This window comes from Pleurodeles waltl, chromosome 12 (assembly GCF_031143425.1).
Source record: "Pleurodeles waltl isolate 20211129_DDA chromosome 12, aPleWal1.hap1.20221129, whole genome shotgun sequence".
Lineage (NCBI taxonomy): Eukaryota > Metazoa > Chordata > Amphibia > Caudata > Salamandridae > Pleurodeles > Pleurodeles waltl.
Window position 1 is genome coordinate 714,755,847 of NC_090451.1, and position 16,532 is coordinate 714,772,378.

The window sequence follows — 16,532 nt, forward strand, 5'->3', positions numbered from 1 at the left end:
ATCACTCTCAGCTCCTCTCACTACCACCAGTGTCACTGCAGAGCACATCACTCTCAGCTCCTCTCACTACCACTAGTGTCACTGCAGAGCACATCACTCTCAGCTCCTCTCACTACCACCAGTGTCAGTGCAGAGCACATCACTCTCAGCTCCTCTCACTACCACCAGTGTCACTGCAGAGCACATCACTCTCAGCTCCTCTCACTACCACCAGTGTCACTGCAGAGCACATCACTCTCAGCTCCTCTCACTACCACCAGTGTCACTGCAGAGCACATCACTCTCAGCTCCTCTCACTACCACCAGTGTCACTGCAGAGCACATCACTCTCAGCTCCTCTCACTACCACCAGTGTCACTGCAGAGCACATCACTCTCAGCTCCTCTCACTACCACCAGTGTCACTGCAGAGCACATCACTCTCAGCTCCTCTCACTACCACCAGTGTCACTGCAGCCAGAGCACATCACTCTCAGCTCCTCTCACTACCACTAGTGTCACTGCAGAGCACATCACTCTCAGCTCCTCTCACTACCACCAGTGTCACTGCAGAGCACATCACTCTCAGCTCCTCTCACTACCACCAGTTTCACTGCAGAGCACATCACTCTCAGCTCCTCTCACTACCACCAGTGTCACTGCAGAGCACATCACTCTCAGCTCCTCTCACTACCACTAGTGTCAGTGCAGAGCACATCACTCTCAGCTCCTCTCACTACCACTAGTGTCACTGCAGAGCACATCACTCTCAGCTCCTCTCACTACCACCAGTGTCACTGCAGAGCACATCACTCTCAGCTCCTCTCACTACCACCAGTGTCACTGCAGAGCACATCACTCTCAGCTCCTCTCACTACCACCAGTGTCACTGCAGCCAGAGCACATCACTCTCAGGTCCTCTCACTACCACCAGTGTCACTGCAGAGCATATCACTCTCAGCTCCTCTCACTACCACTAGTGTCACTGCAGCCAGAGCACATCACTCTCAGCTCCTCTCACTACCACTAGTGTCACTGCAGAGCACATCACTCTCAGGTCCTCTCACTACCACCAGTGTCACTGCAGAGCACATCACTCTCAGCTCCTCTCACTACCACCAGTGTCACTGCAGAGCACATCACTCTCAGCTCCTCTCACTACCACCAGTGTCACTGCAGAGCACATCACTCTCAGCTCCTCTCACTACCACCAGTGTCACTGCAGAGCACATCACTCTCAGCTCCTCTCACTACCACTAGTGTCAGTGCAGAGCACATCACTCTCAGCTCCTCTTACTACCACCAGTGTCACTGCAGAGCACATCATTCTCAGCTCCTCTCACTACCACCAGTGTCACTGCAGTCAGAGCACATCACTCTCAGCTCCTCTCACTACCACTAGTGTCACTGCAGAGCACATCACTCTCAGCTCCTCTCACTACCACCAGTGTCAGTGCAGAGCACATCACTCTCAGCTCCTCGCACTACCACCAGTGTCACTGCAGAGCACATCACTCTCAGCTCCTCTCACTACCACCAGTGTCACTGCAGAGCACATCACTCTCAGCTCCTCTCACTACCACTAGTGTCACTGCAGAGCACATCACTCTCAGCTCCTCTCACTACCACTAGTGTCACTGCAGAGCACATCACTCTCAGCTCCTCTCACTACCACCAGTGTCACTGCAGAGCACATCACTCTCAGCTCCTCTCACTACCACCAGTGTCACTGCAGCCAGAGCACATCACTCTCAGCTCCTCTCACTACCACCAGTGTCACTGCAGAGCACACCACTCTCAGCTCCTCTCACTACCACCAGTGTCAGTGCAGAGCACATCACTCTCAGCTCCTCTCACTACCACTAGTGTCACTGCAGAGCACATCACTCTCAGCTCCTCTCACTACCACCAGTGTCACTGCAGAGCACATCACTCTCAGCTCCTCTCACTACCACCAGTGTCACTGCAGCCAGAGCACATCACTCTCAGCTCCTCTCACTACCACCAGTGTCACTGCAGAGCACATCACTCTCAGCTCCTCTCACTACTAGTGTCACTGCAGAGCACATCACTCTCAGCTCCTCTCACTACCACCAGTGTCACTGCAGCCAGAGCACATCACTCTCAGCTCCTCTCACTACCACCAGTGTCACTGCAGAGCACATCACTCTCAGCTCCTCTCACTACCACCAGTGTCACTGCAGAGCACATCACTCTCAGCTCCTCTCACTACCACCAGTGTCACTGCAGCCAGAGCACATCACTCTCAGCTCCTCTCACTACCACCAGTGTCACTGCAGAGCACATCACTCTCAGCTCCTCTCACTACCACTAGTGTCACTGCAGCCAGAGCACATCACTCTCAGCTCCTCTCACTACCACTAGTGTCACTGCAGAGCACATCACTCTCAGCTCCTCTCACTACCACCAGTGTCACTGCAGAGCACATCACTCTCAGCTCCTCTCACTACCACTAGTGTCACTGCAGAGCACATCACTCTCAGCTCCTCTCACTACCACCAGTGTCAGTGCAGAGCACATCACTCTCAGCTCCTCTCACTACCACCAGTGTCACTGCAGAGCACATCACTCTCAGCTCCTCTCACTACCACCAGTGTCACTGCAGAGCACATCACTCTCAGCTCCTCTCACTACCACCAGTGTCACTGCAGAGCACATCACTCTCAGCTCCTCTCACTACCACCAGTGTCACTGCAGAGCACATCACTCTCAGCTCCTCTCACTACCACCAGTGTCACTGCAGAGCACATCACTCTCAGCTCCTCTCACTACCACCAGTGTCACTGCAGAGCACATCACTCTCAGCTCCTCTCACTACCACCAGTGTCACTGCAGCCAGAGCACATCACTCTCAGCTCCTCTCACTACCACTAGTGTCACTGCAGAGCACATCACTCTCAGCTCCTCTCACTACCACCAGTGTCACTGCAGAGCACATCACTCTCAGCTCCTCTCACTACCACCAGTTTCACTGCAGAGCACATCACTCTCAGCTCCTCTCACTACCACCAGTGTCACTGCAGAGCACATCACTCTCAGCTCCTCTCACTACCACTAGTGTCAGTGCAGAGCACATCACTCTCAGCTCCTCTCACTACCACTAGTGTCACTGCAGAGCACATCACTCTCAGCTCCTCTCACTACCACCAGTGTCACTGCAGAGCACATCACTCTCAGCTCCTCTCACTACCACCAGTGTCACTGCAGAGCACATCACTCTCAGCTCCTCTCACTACCACCAGTGTCACTGCAGCCAGAGCACATCACTCTCAGGTCCTCTCACTACCACCAGTGTCACTGCAGAGCATATCACTCTCAGCTCCTCTCACTACCACTAGTGTCACTGCAGCCAGAGCACATCACTCTCAGCTCCTCTCACTACCACTAGTGTCACTGCAGAGCACATCACTCTCAGGTCCTCTCACTACCACCAGTGTCACTGCAGAGCACATCACTCTCAGCTCCTCTCACTACCACCAGTGTCACTGCAGAGCACATCACTCTCAGCTCCTCTCACTACCACCAGTGTCACTGCAGAGCACATCACTCTCAGCTCCTCTCACTACCACCAGTGTCACTGCAGAGCACATCACTCTCAGCTCCTCTCACTACCACTAGTGTCAGTGCAGAGCACATCACTCTCAGCTCCTCTCACTACCACCAGTGTCACTGCAGAGCACATCATTCTCAGCTCCTCTCACTACCACCAGTGTCACTGCAGTCAGAGCACATCACTCTCAGCTCCTCTCACTACCACTAGTGTCACTGCAGAGCACATCACTCTCAGCTCCTCTCACTACCACCAGTGTCAGTGCAGAGCACATCACTCTCAGCTCCTCGCACTACCACCAGTGTCACTGCAGAGCACATCACTCTCAGCTCCTCTCACTACCACCAGTGTCACTGCAGAGCACATCACTCTCAGCTCCTCTCACTACCACTAGTGTCACTGCAGAGCACATCACTCTCAGCTCCTCTCACTACCACTAGTGTCACTGCAGAGCACATCACTCTCAGCTCCTCTCACTACCACCAGTGTCACTGCAGAGCACATCACTCTCAGCTCCTCTCACTACCACCAGTGTCACTGCAGCCAGAGCACATCACTCTCAGCTCCTCTCACTACCACCAGTGTCACTGCAGAGCACACCACTCTCAGCTCCTCTCACTACCACCAGTGTCAGTGCAGAGCACATCACTCTCAGCTCCTCTCACTACCACTAGTGTCACTGCAGAGCACATCACTCTCAGCTCCTCTCACTACCACCAGTGTCACTGCAGAGCACATCACTCTCAGCTCCTCTCACTACCACCAGTGTCACTGCAGCCAGAGCACATCACTCTCAGCTCCTCTCACTACCACCAGTGTCACTGCAGAGCACATCACTCTCAGCTCCTCTCACTACCACCAGTGTCACTGCAGAGCACATCACACTCAGCTCCTCTCACTACCACCAGTGTCACTGCAGAGCACATCACACTCAGCTCCTCTCACTACCACCAGTGTCACTGCAGAGCACATCACTCTCAGCTCCTCTCACTACCACCAGTGTCACTGCAGAGCACATCACTCTCAGCTCCTCTCACTACCACCAGTGTCACTGCAGAGCACATCACTCTCAGCTCCTCTCACTACCACCAGTGTCACTGCAGAGCACATCACTCTCAGCTCCTCTCACTACCACCAGTGTCACTGCAGAGCACATCACACTCAGCTCCTCTCACTACCACCAGTGTCACTGCAGAGCACATCACTCTCAGCTCCTCTCACTACCACCAGTGTCACTGCAGAGCACATCACTCTCAGCTCCTCTCACTACCACCAGTGTCACTGCAGAGCACATCACTCTCAGCTCCTCTCACTACCACCAGTGTCACTGCAGAGCACATCACTCTCAGCTCCTCTCACTACCACCAGTGTCACTGCAGAGCACATCACTCTCAGCTCCTCTCACTACCACCAGTGTCACTGCAGAGCACATCACTCTCAGCTCCTCTCACTACCACCAGTGTCACTGCAGAGCACATCACTCTCAGCTAGTCTCACTACCACCAGTGTCACTGCAGAGCACATCACTCTCAGCTCCTCTCACTACCACCAGTGTCAGTGCAGAGCACATCACTCTCAGCTCCTCTCACTACCACCAGTGTCACTGCAGAGCACATCACTCTCAGCTCCTCTCACTACCACCAGTGTCACTGCAGCCAGAGCACATCACTCTCAGCTCCTCTCACTACCACCAGTGTCACTGCAGCCAGAGCACATCACTCTCAGCTCCTCTCACTACCACCAGTGTCACTGCAGAGCACATCACTCTCAGCTCCTCTCACTACCGCCAGTGTCACTGCAGAGCACATCACTCTCAGCTCCTCTCACTACCACCAGTGTCACTGCAGAGCACATCACTCTCAGCTCCTCTCACTACCACCAGTGTCACTGCAGAGCACATCACTCTCAGCTCCTCTCACTACCACCAGTGTCACTGCAGAGCACATCACTCTCAGCTCCTCTCACTACCTCCAGTGTCACTGCAGAGCACATCACTCTCAGCTCCTCTCACTACCACTAGTGTCACTGCAGCCAGAGCACATCACTCTCAGCTCCTCTCACTACCACTAGTGTCAGTGCAGAGCACATCACTCTCAGCTCCTCTCACTACCACCAGTGTCACTGCAGAGCACATCACTCTCAGCTCCTCTCACTACCACCAGTCTCACTGCAGAGCACATCACTCTCAGCTCCTCTCACTACCACCAGTGTCACTGCAGAGCACATCACTCTCAGCTCATCTACCACCAGTGTCACTGCAGAGCACATCACTCTCAGCTCCTCTCACTACCACCAGTGTCACTGCAGCCAGAGCACATCACTCTCAGCTCCTCTCACTACCACCAGTGTCACTGCAGCCAGAGCACATCACTCTCAGCTCCTCTCACTACCACTAGTGTCACTGCAGAGCACATCACTCTCAGCTCCTCTCACTACCACTAGTGTCACTGCAGCCAGAGCACATCACTCTCAGCTCCTCTCACTACCACCAGTGTCAGTGCAGAGCACATCACTCTCAGCTCCTCTCACTACCACCAGTGTCAGTGCAGAGCACATCACTCTCAGCTCCTCTCACTACCACCAGTGTCACTGCAGAGCACATCACTCTCAGCTCATCTACCACCAGTGTCACTGCAGAGCACATCACTCTCAGCTCCTCTCACTGCCACCAGTGTCACTGCAGAGCACATCACTCTCAGCTCCTCTCACTACCTCCAGTACCGCCCCCTAGTCTCCCCGCAGTGTCCCGCCCCCCAGCCTTGTTTAATCAATGGTGTCGGAGCTGGACCAGCACCCCCTCCCTTAGCGCCGAGGGCACTAACCCACGATTCGCGGCGCTACACTGCCCCCTCCCGCACAGCGCGTGACACCTCACTCACCACCCTGTACGCGCGCGGCCGCGCACTCGCCGCCTCCTCCGTTCTACTTCCGGGTCAGCGGCGGCAGAGTCGGCCCCAGCACTGGACTCCCATAAGCCCCGCCTCTCACGGCCTGTCACATGGTTTCCACTTCCGGGTAAGCAAGAGAACAACACTTACAGAACCCGGAAGTGAAACCCCGCGTCTCTCTCAGCAGGGGAAGGACCCTCTGTCTGTCTGTCCGACCGCGAGGAATGGAGAGTCCCTGTGTGTATGACTGTCTGCCGGGAAGAGCCCTGTCTGTCCGGGAGGAAGGTCCGTCTGTCCTTCGAAAGCACCCCTGTCTGTCTGTCCGGGAGTGAGGAGCCCTGTCTGTCCAGGAGTAAGGAGCCCTGTCTGTCTGTCCAGGAGTAAGGATTCTTTTTTGGCTGTACAGGAGTAAGGAGCCCTGTGTCTCTTTCCAGGAGTAAGGAACCCTGTCTGTGTCTTGGAGTAAGGACCTGTAGGAGGCTGGACTGGCTTGTAGTGAGTACCAAGGGGTACTTGCACCTTGCACCAGGCCCAGTTATCCCTTATTAGTGTATAGGGTGTCTAGCAGCTTAGGCTGATAGATAATGGTAGCTTAGCAGAGCAGCTTAGGCTGAACTAGGAGACGTGTGAAGCTACTACAGTACCACTTAGTGTCATATGCACAATATCATAAGAAAACACAATACACAGTTATACTAAAAATAAAGGTACTTTATTTTTATGACAATATGCCAAAGTATCTTAGAGTGTACCCTCAGTGAGAGGATAGCAAATATACACAAGATATATGTACACAATACCAAAAATATGCAGTAATAGCAATAGAAAACAGTGCAAACAATGTATAGTCGCAATAGGATGCAATGGGGACACATAGGGACAGGGGCAACACAAACCATATACTCTAGAAGTGGAATGCGAACCACAAATGGACCCCAAACCTATGTGAGCTCGTACAGGGTCGCTGGGACTGTAAGAAACCAGTGAGGGTTAGAAAAATAGCCCACCCCAAGACCCTGAAAAGTGGGTGCAAAGTGCACCTAAGTTCCCCAGAGAGCACAGAAGTCGTGATAGGGGAATTCTGCAAGAAAGACCAACACCAGCAATGCAACAACAATGGATTTCCACACGAGAGTACCTGTGGAATAAGGGGACCAAGTCCAAAAGTCACGATCAAGTCGGGAGTGGGCAGATGCCCAGGAAATGCCAGCTGTGGCTGCAAAGATGCTGCCACCGGATGGTAGAAGCTGTGGATTCTGCAAGAACGAAGAGGGCTAGAAACTTCCCCTTTGGAGGATGGATGTCCCACGTCGTGAAGAAGCTTGCAGAGGTGTTTTCGTGCAGAAAGACCGCAAACAAGCCTTGCTAGCTGCAAGGGTCGCGGTTAGGGTTTTTGAATGCTGCTGTGGCCCAGGAGGGACCAGGATGTCGCCAATTGCGTGAGGAGACAGAGGGGGCGTCCAGCAAGACAAAGAGCCCACTCAGAAGCAAGCAGCACCCGCGGAAGTGCCGGAACAGGCACTACGAAGTGGAGTGAACCGGAGCTCACCCGAAGTCACGAAAGAGGGTCCCACGATGCCGGAGGACAACTCAGGAGGTCGTACACTGCAGGTTAGAGTGCCGGGGACCCAGGCTTGGCTGTGCACAAAGGAAATCCTGGAAAAGTGCACAGGAGCTGGAGCAGCTGCTAATCACGCGGTACCCAGCAATGCAGTCTAGCGTGGGGAGGCAAGGTCTTACCTCCACCAAACTTGGACTGAAGAGTCACTGGACTGTGGGAGTCACTTGGGCTGAGTTCAAGGGACCTCGCTCGTCGTGCTGAGAGGAGACCCAGAGGACCGGTGATGCAGTTCTTTGGTGCCTGCGGTTGCAGGGGGAAGATTCAGTCAACCCACAGGAGATTTCTTCTGAGCTTCTAGTGGAGAGAGGAGGCAGACTACCCCCACAGCATGCACCACCAGGAAAACAGTCGAGAAGGCGGCAGGATCAGCGTTACAAGGTCCCAGTAGTCGTCTTTGCTACTTTGTTGCTATTTCGCAGGCTTCCAGGGCGGTCAGCAGTCGATTCCTTGGCAGAAGGTGAAGAGAGAGATGCAGAGGAACTCTGATGAGCTCTTGCATTCGTTATCTAAAGAATTCCCCAAAGCAGAGACCCTAAATAGCCAGAAAAGGAGGTTTGGCTACCTAGGAGAGAGGATAGGCTAGCAACACCTTGAGGAGCCTATCAGAAGGAGTCTCTGACGTCACCTGCTGGCCCTGGCCACTCAGAGCAGTCCAGTGTGCCAGCAGTACCTCTGTTTCCAAGATGGCAGAGGTCTGGAGCACACTGGAGGAGCTCTGGGCACCTCCCAGGGGAGGTGCAGGTCAGGGGAGTGCTCACTCCCCTTTCCTTTGTCCAGTTTCGCGCCAGAGCAGGGCTGGGGGATCCCTGAACCGGTGTAGACTGGCTTATGCAGAAATGGGCACCATCTGTGCCCATGAAAGCATTTCCAGAGGCTGGGGGATGCTACTCCTCCCCTGCCTTAACACCTTTTTCCAAAGGGAGAGGGTGTAACACCCTCTCTCTGAGGAAGTTCTTTGTTCTGCCTTCCTGGGCTAAGCCTGGCTGGACCCCAGGAGGGCAGAAACCTGTCTGAGGGGTTGGCAGCAGCTGCAGTGAAACCCCAGAAAAGGCAGTTTGGCAGTACCCGGGTCTGTGCTAGAGACCCGGGGAATCATGGGATTGTCTCCCCAATACCAGGATGGCATTGGGGGGGCAATTCCATGATCTTAGGCATGTTACATGGCCATGTTTGGAGTTACCATGGTGTAGTGCTTTCCTCTTATCTAGTTTCTAAGCACTAACATAACACAACAGAAATGCACTTCTGAGGTCAAAGAAGACTTTTATTGTTGTTATATGAATGACGAATTAGTAGCTTTCCAGTCCACGTTAATCAAACAAAATATATCAGTTTGCAATATACACAGCAGGTTATATTTATAAGATATTGAATGCAAAGCAAAACAAATACTTCACCGTGTAGGAACTATTTACAGCTACATCTTTCTAAGGTCTGCAAGCTGATGACCCCTGTCAGCCGCGAGAAAGAGTTTCATCTACCCACACGGGATGCTGGCAGCTGGCGCCAAGCTCCAGCACGAGGTCCGGCAGATTCGAATCTGACTCTCTGCAGCCTGTTACATTCGTTACAAAGGTGTGCCCCCTCCCCTCAGACCTGGGAAACTGAGCAAGCCTTTTGGAGACTGGCCAGGTCTCCAAGACTACTCCTGTTCCCAAGCTCAAGGGAAGAAAAAACAACACCCATGTACTCTCTCTTATCATGTCTAGTCTACTGTGAGAAAAACATCTTGGTTCTCTGGTGCAAAAACACAGCTTGGAAAAATACAGCTTGGATTCTCAACTGCAATGTCTAACTCCACGTTAAAGGCAATAGGCAGCTAACCTATGTATCAAATGCAATGTCATGTTATGTCAAAGCCAATAAGCATCTAAGCTGAATACAAAATGCAATGTCTTATATCATGTCAAAGCCCATAGGCAGCTGAGCTGAATACAAAATGCAATGTATAATATCATGTCAAAGCCAATAGGCAGCGGAGCTGAATATAAAATGCAATGTATAATATCATGTCAAAGCCAATAGGCAGTTAAGCTGAATACAAAATGTAATATATGATATCATGTCAAAGCCAATAGGCAGCGGAGCTGAATACAAAATGTAATATATGATATCATGTCAAAGCCAATAGGCAGAATATCTAATAGCATGTCAAAGTCAATAGGCAGCTAAACTGAATACATCATGTCAAAGTCAATAGGAATGCAATGTCAAAGCCAATAGGCGGCTAGACTGGATACAGCATGTCAAAGCCAATAGGCAGAATACAGAATGTAATGGCTAATGCAATGTCAAAGCCCATAGGCGGCTCAACTGAATACAGAAAGTAATGGCTAATGCCATGTCAAAGCCCATAGGCGGCTCAACTGAACAAAACATACCATGTGCTACTGGTGAACATTGAGCAACTAATATGCGCAGTGGTGAAACACAAAGTCATTGGTCAAAACAAAATGTAACAAATGGCAGTACATTCCGCCCTTTGACCAATGAATTTTTGTTTCACATATCTCTTGTTTCAAACAAAAACAAAAAAAAACATCAGCACAAAAAAAAACATTATCAGCCAATCAGATTTGAATGATCAAAACAATCCCTGTAAAGCAATAGAAGTGAATTAACACATTGATTTCATAACCTTTCACATCAGATACATCTATACAGAAAAGACTGGGCAATTTTTTTATACTCTGAGTGAGTCTCTAATTCAACAGTGTTAGCAATTTGATGTGGCATGAGTTCTGCTCATGTAAAGGTGCACGGTCCACCTGAAAGGTTTTCTGGAAGGTAAGCAAAAGTCAGAGTTCCATACGAGAAGGGAAAAAAAAAAAAAACACAGCAAACAAGTTGAACTTGAACTGAAGGCGCAGTTTGCGCAAAATGGATCCATGGTGCTGGCACTTTACTCAGCCAGGTTCAGGTTGGGGGTTCGGTCCCTTCCCCGACCCCACACGCACACACCGGAAGGGGGACCACACAGCGCACTCAGGGACAGTGGCGAAACGTGGTAGGATCTGCAAAAGAAACAAGTAAGACTTTTCTTGCAAATAACATTTTTCATTTAAACTGCACCCTTCCTCTTTCTTTCCCTGTTTTATAATCAGCAGGACGTTTTTGGGGCCCTTTGTTATATTCTCTGCAGGTTCTGGAGGGTCACTTGGGGCTTCAGCCCACACATCAGCACTGAGGTTTTTATCTGCTGCGCCACAACTTCCCTTTTCTTGCACTGTCAGAAGGGCTGGGGCAGACTCCTTCTTTAACAAACCTCCATTCACTGCACTTTTGCCAATTTGGGCCATTCTGTCTCCAATTTGTTTGAATGAATAAGATTCTTTTCTAGGTATCAGCATAATTTCGATTTTTCCTTGGTAATTTGCAGCAATCACTTTCCCTAAAACCTGATCAATTTGCCATTTCTGTCCTGGTAACTTTCCTCTCCCCAACTGCTCTGTGACTGCTTGCATGACAGATTGCTTTTGTGCGTGCTGCACAGTTTTTATCAAATCTAGGGGAATGTGCATCTCTCTCATCTCTGCCCACCTGTAAGTGGCCTTTTCTCTCAGCTGTTCACATTTCTGGGGCACCCACTTAGCCATCCCCACTAAGGCAGAATTCTGGGTGTACACTTCTCTCTCTGAATTTTTCTGATTAACATCTGCAAGGTAATTGAACCAGTTAGGTACAAGCCATGTGGCTAAAACATTAGCAATGGACCAAAAATCAGCGTAAAAATGACACATCTCACGTAGCTCTTGCTTTAAAATCTGACACACATTATACAACGCTGTTCCTTCTACTGTGCCAGAAAGCAACATTTCAGTCAATGAATCATTAGTAAAACAAACATGCTTTTTATCTTCAGTGGACACGAATTCAAATGGTGCACACAATTTCATTGGTAACTCTTTTACCTGTGGTACTCTAGCCCTGTCTTGCAAGTACCAGATCCATTGTATGATTCTAGCTAGGGGCACTATTTTCTTCCCTTGTTCTTGAATTACATGTACATCAGTTTTTCCTTCTTGCACTGCGCAGAAACCTAAAGTCTGCATTATTTCATTTGCCAAATCACACGCGCGCAGCTGCATATAATTTTTCACAGTGACCATATACAAAAGTGTTAGGATTTCACTCAAATGAGGGCTATTCTTTTTCCAAAAATCAAACAAGCTAATGAAACTCGGTGTCTCTTTCCCTAAAATCTTTCGTTTTACTTGTGCATTTTGCAACGGTAACTCGTAAATCACATTCTGAGCTCTCTCGTCCTTGTTATCAGTTAAGGAATGCATTTTGTCTGCCAAAAACCCTGGCTCACACGAAAACTCAGTGCAGCTCGGAGCTGTCTTAACCCCCTCATTACTGGAATGGGACAAGAAAGATTCTTCAAAAACAGCCCTTTTATAACTTTCAGTCGGGCTAATTTGCTCACGTAAATTCCTATTTTCATGTTCCAACTGCCTACATTTCTCCTGCATTTCTCTGTAAGCAGATAAAGGTATCCAGACCTTTCTGCCATCATTACTTCCAAAACACACATTTTCTACATCAGGCATTTTAGCTACACATGCATTTTCTTCTGTAATTCCCCAAACAGAAAACAATTCACAGTTTTTCGTAGCGCCATCAGGCAGTTTAACAACACATGACATGGTCTGCCGTGCTACTGTGATTCTCCAAACAACAAAAAACAATTTCTGTAATTCTCCAAACAACAAAAACAATTACACTTTTAAAGTGTGCACTTAGAAATCTACTAACTCGTCAAACCCCCTTAATCACCACTTAATGACCGGCCCCACGACTCCAGGTACCAATTGTAGTGCTTTCCTCTTATCTAGTTTCTAAGCACTAACATAACACAACAGAAATGCACTTCTGAGGTCAAAGAAGACTTTTATTGTTGTTATATGAATGACGAATTAGTAGCTTTCCAGTCCGCGTTAATCAAACAAAATATATCAGTTTGCAATATACACAGCAGGTTATATTTATAAGATATTGAATGCAAAGCAAAACAAATACTTCACCGTGTAGGAACTATTTACAGCTACATCTTTCTAAGGTCTGCAAGCTGATGACCCCTGTCAGCCGCGAGAAAGAGTTTCATCTACCCACACGGGATGCTGGCAGCTGGCGCCAAGCTCCAGCACGAGGTCCGGCAGATTCGAATCTGACTCTCTGCAGCCTGTTACATTCGTTACAAAGGTGTGCCCCCTCCCCTCAGACCTGGGAAACTGAGCAAGCCTTTTGGAGACTGGCCAGGTCTCCAAGACTACTCCTGTTCCCAAGCTCAAGGGAAGAAAAAAACAACACCCATGTACTCTCTCTTATCATGTCTAGTCTACTGTGAGAAAAACATCTTGGTTCTCTGGTGCAAAAACACAGCTTGGAAAAATACAGCTTGGATTCTCAACTGCAATGTCTAACTCCACGTTAAAGGCAATAGGCAGCTAACCTATGTATCAAATGCAATGTCATGTTATGTCAAAGCCAATAAGCATCTAAGCTGAATACAAAATGCAATGTCTTATATCATGTCAAAGCCCATAGGCAGCTGAGCTGAATACAAAATGCAATGTATAATATCATGTCAAAGCCAATAGGCAGCGGAGCTGAATATAAAATGCAATGTATAATATCATGTCAAAGCCAATAGGCAGTTAAGCTGAATACAAAATGTAATATATGATATCATGTCAAAGCCAATAGGCAGCGGAGCTGAATACAAAATGTAATATATGATATCATGTCAAAGCCAATAGGCAGAATATCTAATAGCATGTCAAAGTCAATAGGCAGCTAAACTGAATACATCATGTCAAAGTCAATAGGAATGCAATGTCAAAGCCAATAGGCGGCTAGACTGGATACAGCATGTCAAAGCCAATAGGCAGAATACAGAATGTAATGGCTAATGCAATGTCAAAGCCCATAGGCGGCTCAACTGAATACAGAAAGTAATGGCTAATGCCATGTCAAAGCCCATAGGCGGCTCAACTGAACAAAACATACCATGTGCTACTGGTGAACATTGAGCAACTAATATGCGCAGTGGTGAAACACAAAGTCATTGGTCAAAACAAAATGTAACAAATGGCAGTACACATGGTGAAGCTACACATAGGTAGTGACCTATGTGTAGTGCACGCATGTAATGGTGTCCCCGCACTCACAAAGTCCGGGGAATTTGCCCTGAACAAAGTAGGAGCACCTTGGCTAGTGCCAGGGTGCCCACACACTAAGTAACTTAGCACCCAACCTTTACCAGGTAAAGGTTAGACATATAGGTGACTTATAAGTTATTTAAGTGCAGTGGTAAATGGCTGTGAAATAACGTGGACGTTATTTCCCTCAGGCTGCAGTGGCAGGCCTGTGTAAGAATTGTCAGAGCTCTCTATGGGTGGCAAAAGAAATGCTGCAGCCCATAGGGATCTTCTGGAACCCCAATACCCTGGGTACCTCAGTACCATATACTAGGGAATTATAAGGGTGTTCCAGTATGCCAATGTAAATTGGTAAAATTGGTCACTAGCCTGTTAGTGACAATTTGGAAAGAAATGAGAGAGCATAACCACTGAGGTTCTGATTAGCAGAGCCTCAGTGAGACAGTTAGTCATAACACAGGTACACATACAGGGCACACTTATGAGCACTGGGGCCCTGGCTGGCAGGGTCCCAGTGACACATACAACTAAAACAACATATATACAGTGAAATATGGGGGTAACATGCCAGGCAAGATGGTACTTTCCTGCAGGACCCCTATCTCTTTGTCCAGGAGTAAGGACCCCTGTCTGTCTGTCCAGGACTAAGGACCCCTATCTGCCTATCCAGGAGTAAGGACCCCTGTGTCTCTCTCGGGGCATAAGGACCTATGTCTGTCAGTCCAGGAGTAAGGACCCCTGTCTTCTGTCCGGGAGTACGGACCCCTGTATGTTAGTCCAGGAGTGAGGATCCCTGTCTGTCGGTCCAGGAGTAAGGATCCCTGTGTCTCAGTCTGGGAGTAAGGACCTAGGTCTGTCAGTCCAGGAGTAAGGACCCATGTCTGTCAGTCCGGAAGTGACCTATATCTGTCTGTCCAGGAGTAAGGGCCCCTGTGTTTCTGTCCGGTAGTAAGGACCCCTGACTGTGTGTCCAGGAGTAAGGACCCCTGTCTGTGTGTCCAGGAGTAAGGACCCCTGTCTGTGTGTCCAGGAGTAAGGACCCCTTTCTGCGTGTCCAGGAGTAAGTACCCCTGTCTCTCTGTCCGGGAGTAAGGACCCCTGTGTCTCTCTCCAGGAGTAAGGACCCCTCTCTGTCTTTCCGGGAGTAAGGACCTATGTCTGACAGTCCAGGCGTAAGGACCCAGGTCTGTCTGTCCAGGAGTAAGGACCCCTGTCTGTCTGTCCATGAAAAAGGACCCCTGTCTCTCTCTCCGGGAGTAAGGACCTATGTCTGTCTTTCCAGTGGGTAGCACCTACGTCTGTCTTTCCAGGAGTAATGACTCCTGTCTGTCTATCCAGGAGTAAGGAAGAAGTAAGTAATGGACTTACCAGATCCATACCTACCCTGGAAAAGGGTATATCAATAATTGGAAAGGGATGGAACAGTGCTTTGGGAAATTGGGGAGGATTAGTAAGTTGACATTGTGTGCAATAAGAACAGAATTTACGTATGTCGGAATAGACACCTGGCCAATAGAAACGGTGAGGAGGTATTTTTCCATTTTTTCCTTGCCATAATGTCCACCCCTGCTCCCCCCACCCCCATTTAGCTATGGGCTAGGTGTAGGACTTGGTATCTATAAGGACCCGGTACTATCACCTGGGTTTGTGAGTTATTGGGGTTCTTTACACTCCGATACAGCAACCCTCACTTGACCGTAAAGAACATCCCTACCTTGTCTGGGTCCTCGTGGACGGCCTGTACCCAGGTGTTTTGGAGAGTTGGATCTTCCCTCTGACAGGCCCAAAAACTTCCCAGAAAGTTCCCTCCCGTGGATACTGTGGGAGAGAAGGAAAGAACATGAAGGAGATCAGAAGTAAAGTGTTTCTTCTTATTTTGCCTTTTTTCCCACCAACTCATTTTCCTCCTTTCCTTACCTGCCTCTAGGTTTTCATTATAATAAGGGGCCTCTCATATCCAGCTTGGGGTATCCTCCTGATTGACCACTGTATTCAACAAGAGGGAGAAGTCGCTATAATCCGTTCCTATTATAAGGTCTTCTATCATGTCAGGTTTAGCTCCTACCTTGAGCGACTCCATATATTCTCTCCACTCCACCTCAACCTTAGCTATGGGGTAGACTCTTGTTTCGCCATGATCACAAGTAATGGCTGTTTTTTCATCCTTCTTCCATTGATGAGGAAATACCAACACTGACTTAAAAACGGAATGTCGACACCCGGGATCCATCAGGACCTGGGCGGGTGGACCATTTATTGTCATTTCAAGAATATATTTAGAGGCCTTGTTTGTTGTGCATAATACTTTGT

General features: G+C 49.2%; 1 protein-coding gene and 1 pseudogene across 1 annotated transcript in view; one reads left to right on the plus strand and one right to left on the minus strand.

Moving 5' to 3' along the window:
• LOC138266958 (zinc finger protein 271-like) overlaps positions 1-6,495 on the minus strand; it is a 150,628-nt gene extending 144,133 nt beyond the window's left edge. The window contains exon 1 of the mRNA XM_069215760.1: positions 6,429-6,495. The gene's annotated coding sequence lies outside the window, so the exon portion shown is untranslated. The remainder of the gene's footprint in view (positions 1-6,428) is intronic.
• Positions 6,496-6,599: 104 nt separating this feature from the next.
• LOC138267309 (zinc finger protein 208-like) overlaps positions 6,600-16,532 on the plus strand; it is a 331,096-nt pseudogene continuing 321,163 nt past the window's right edge.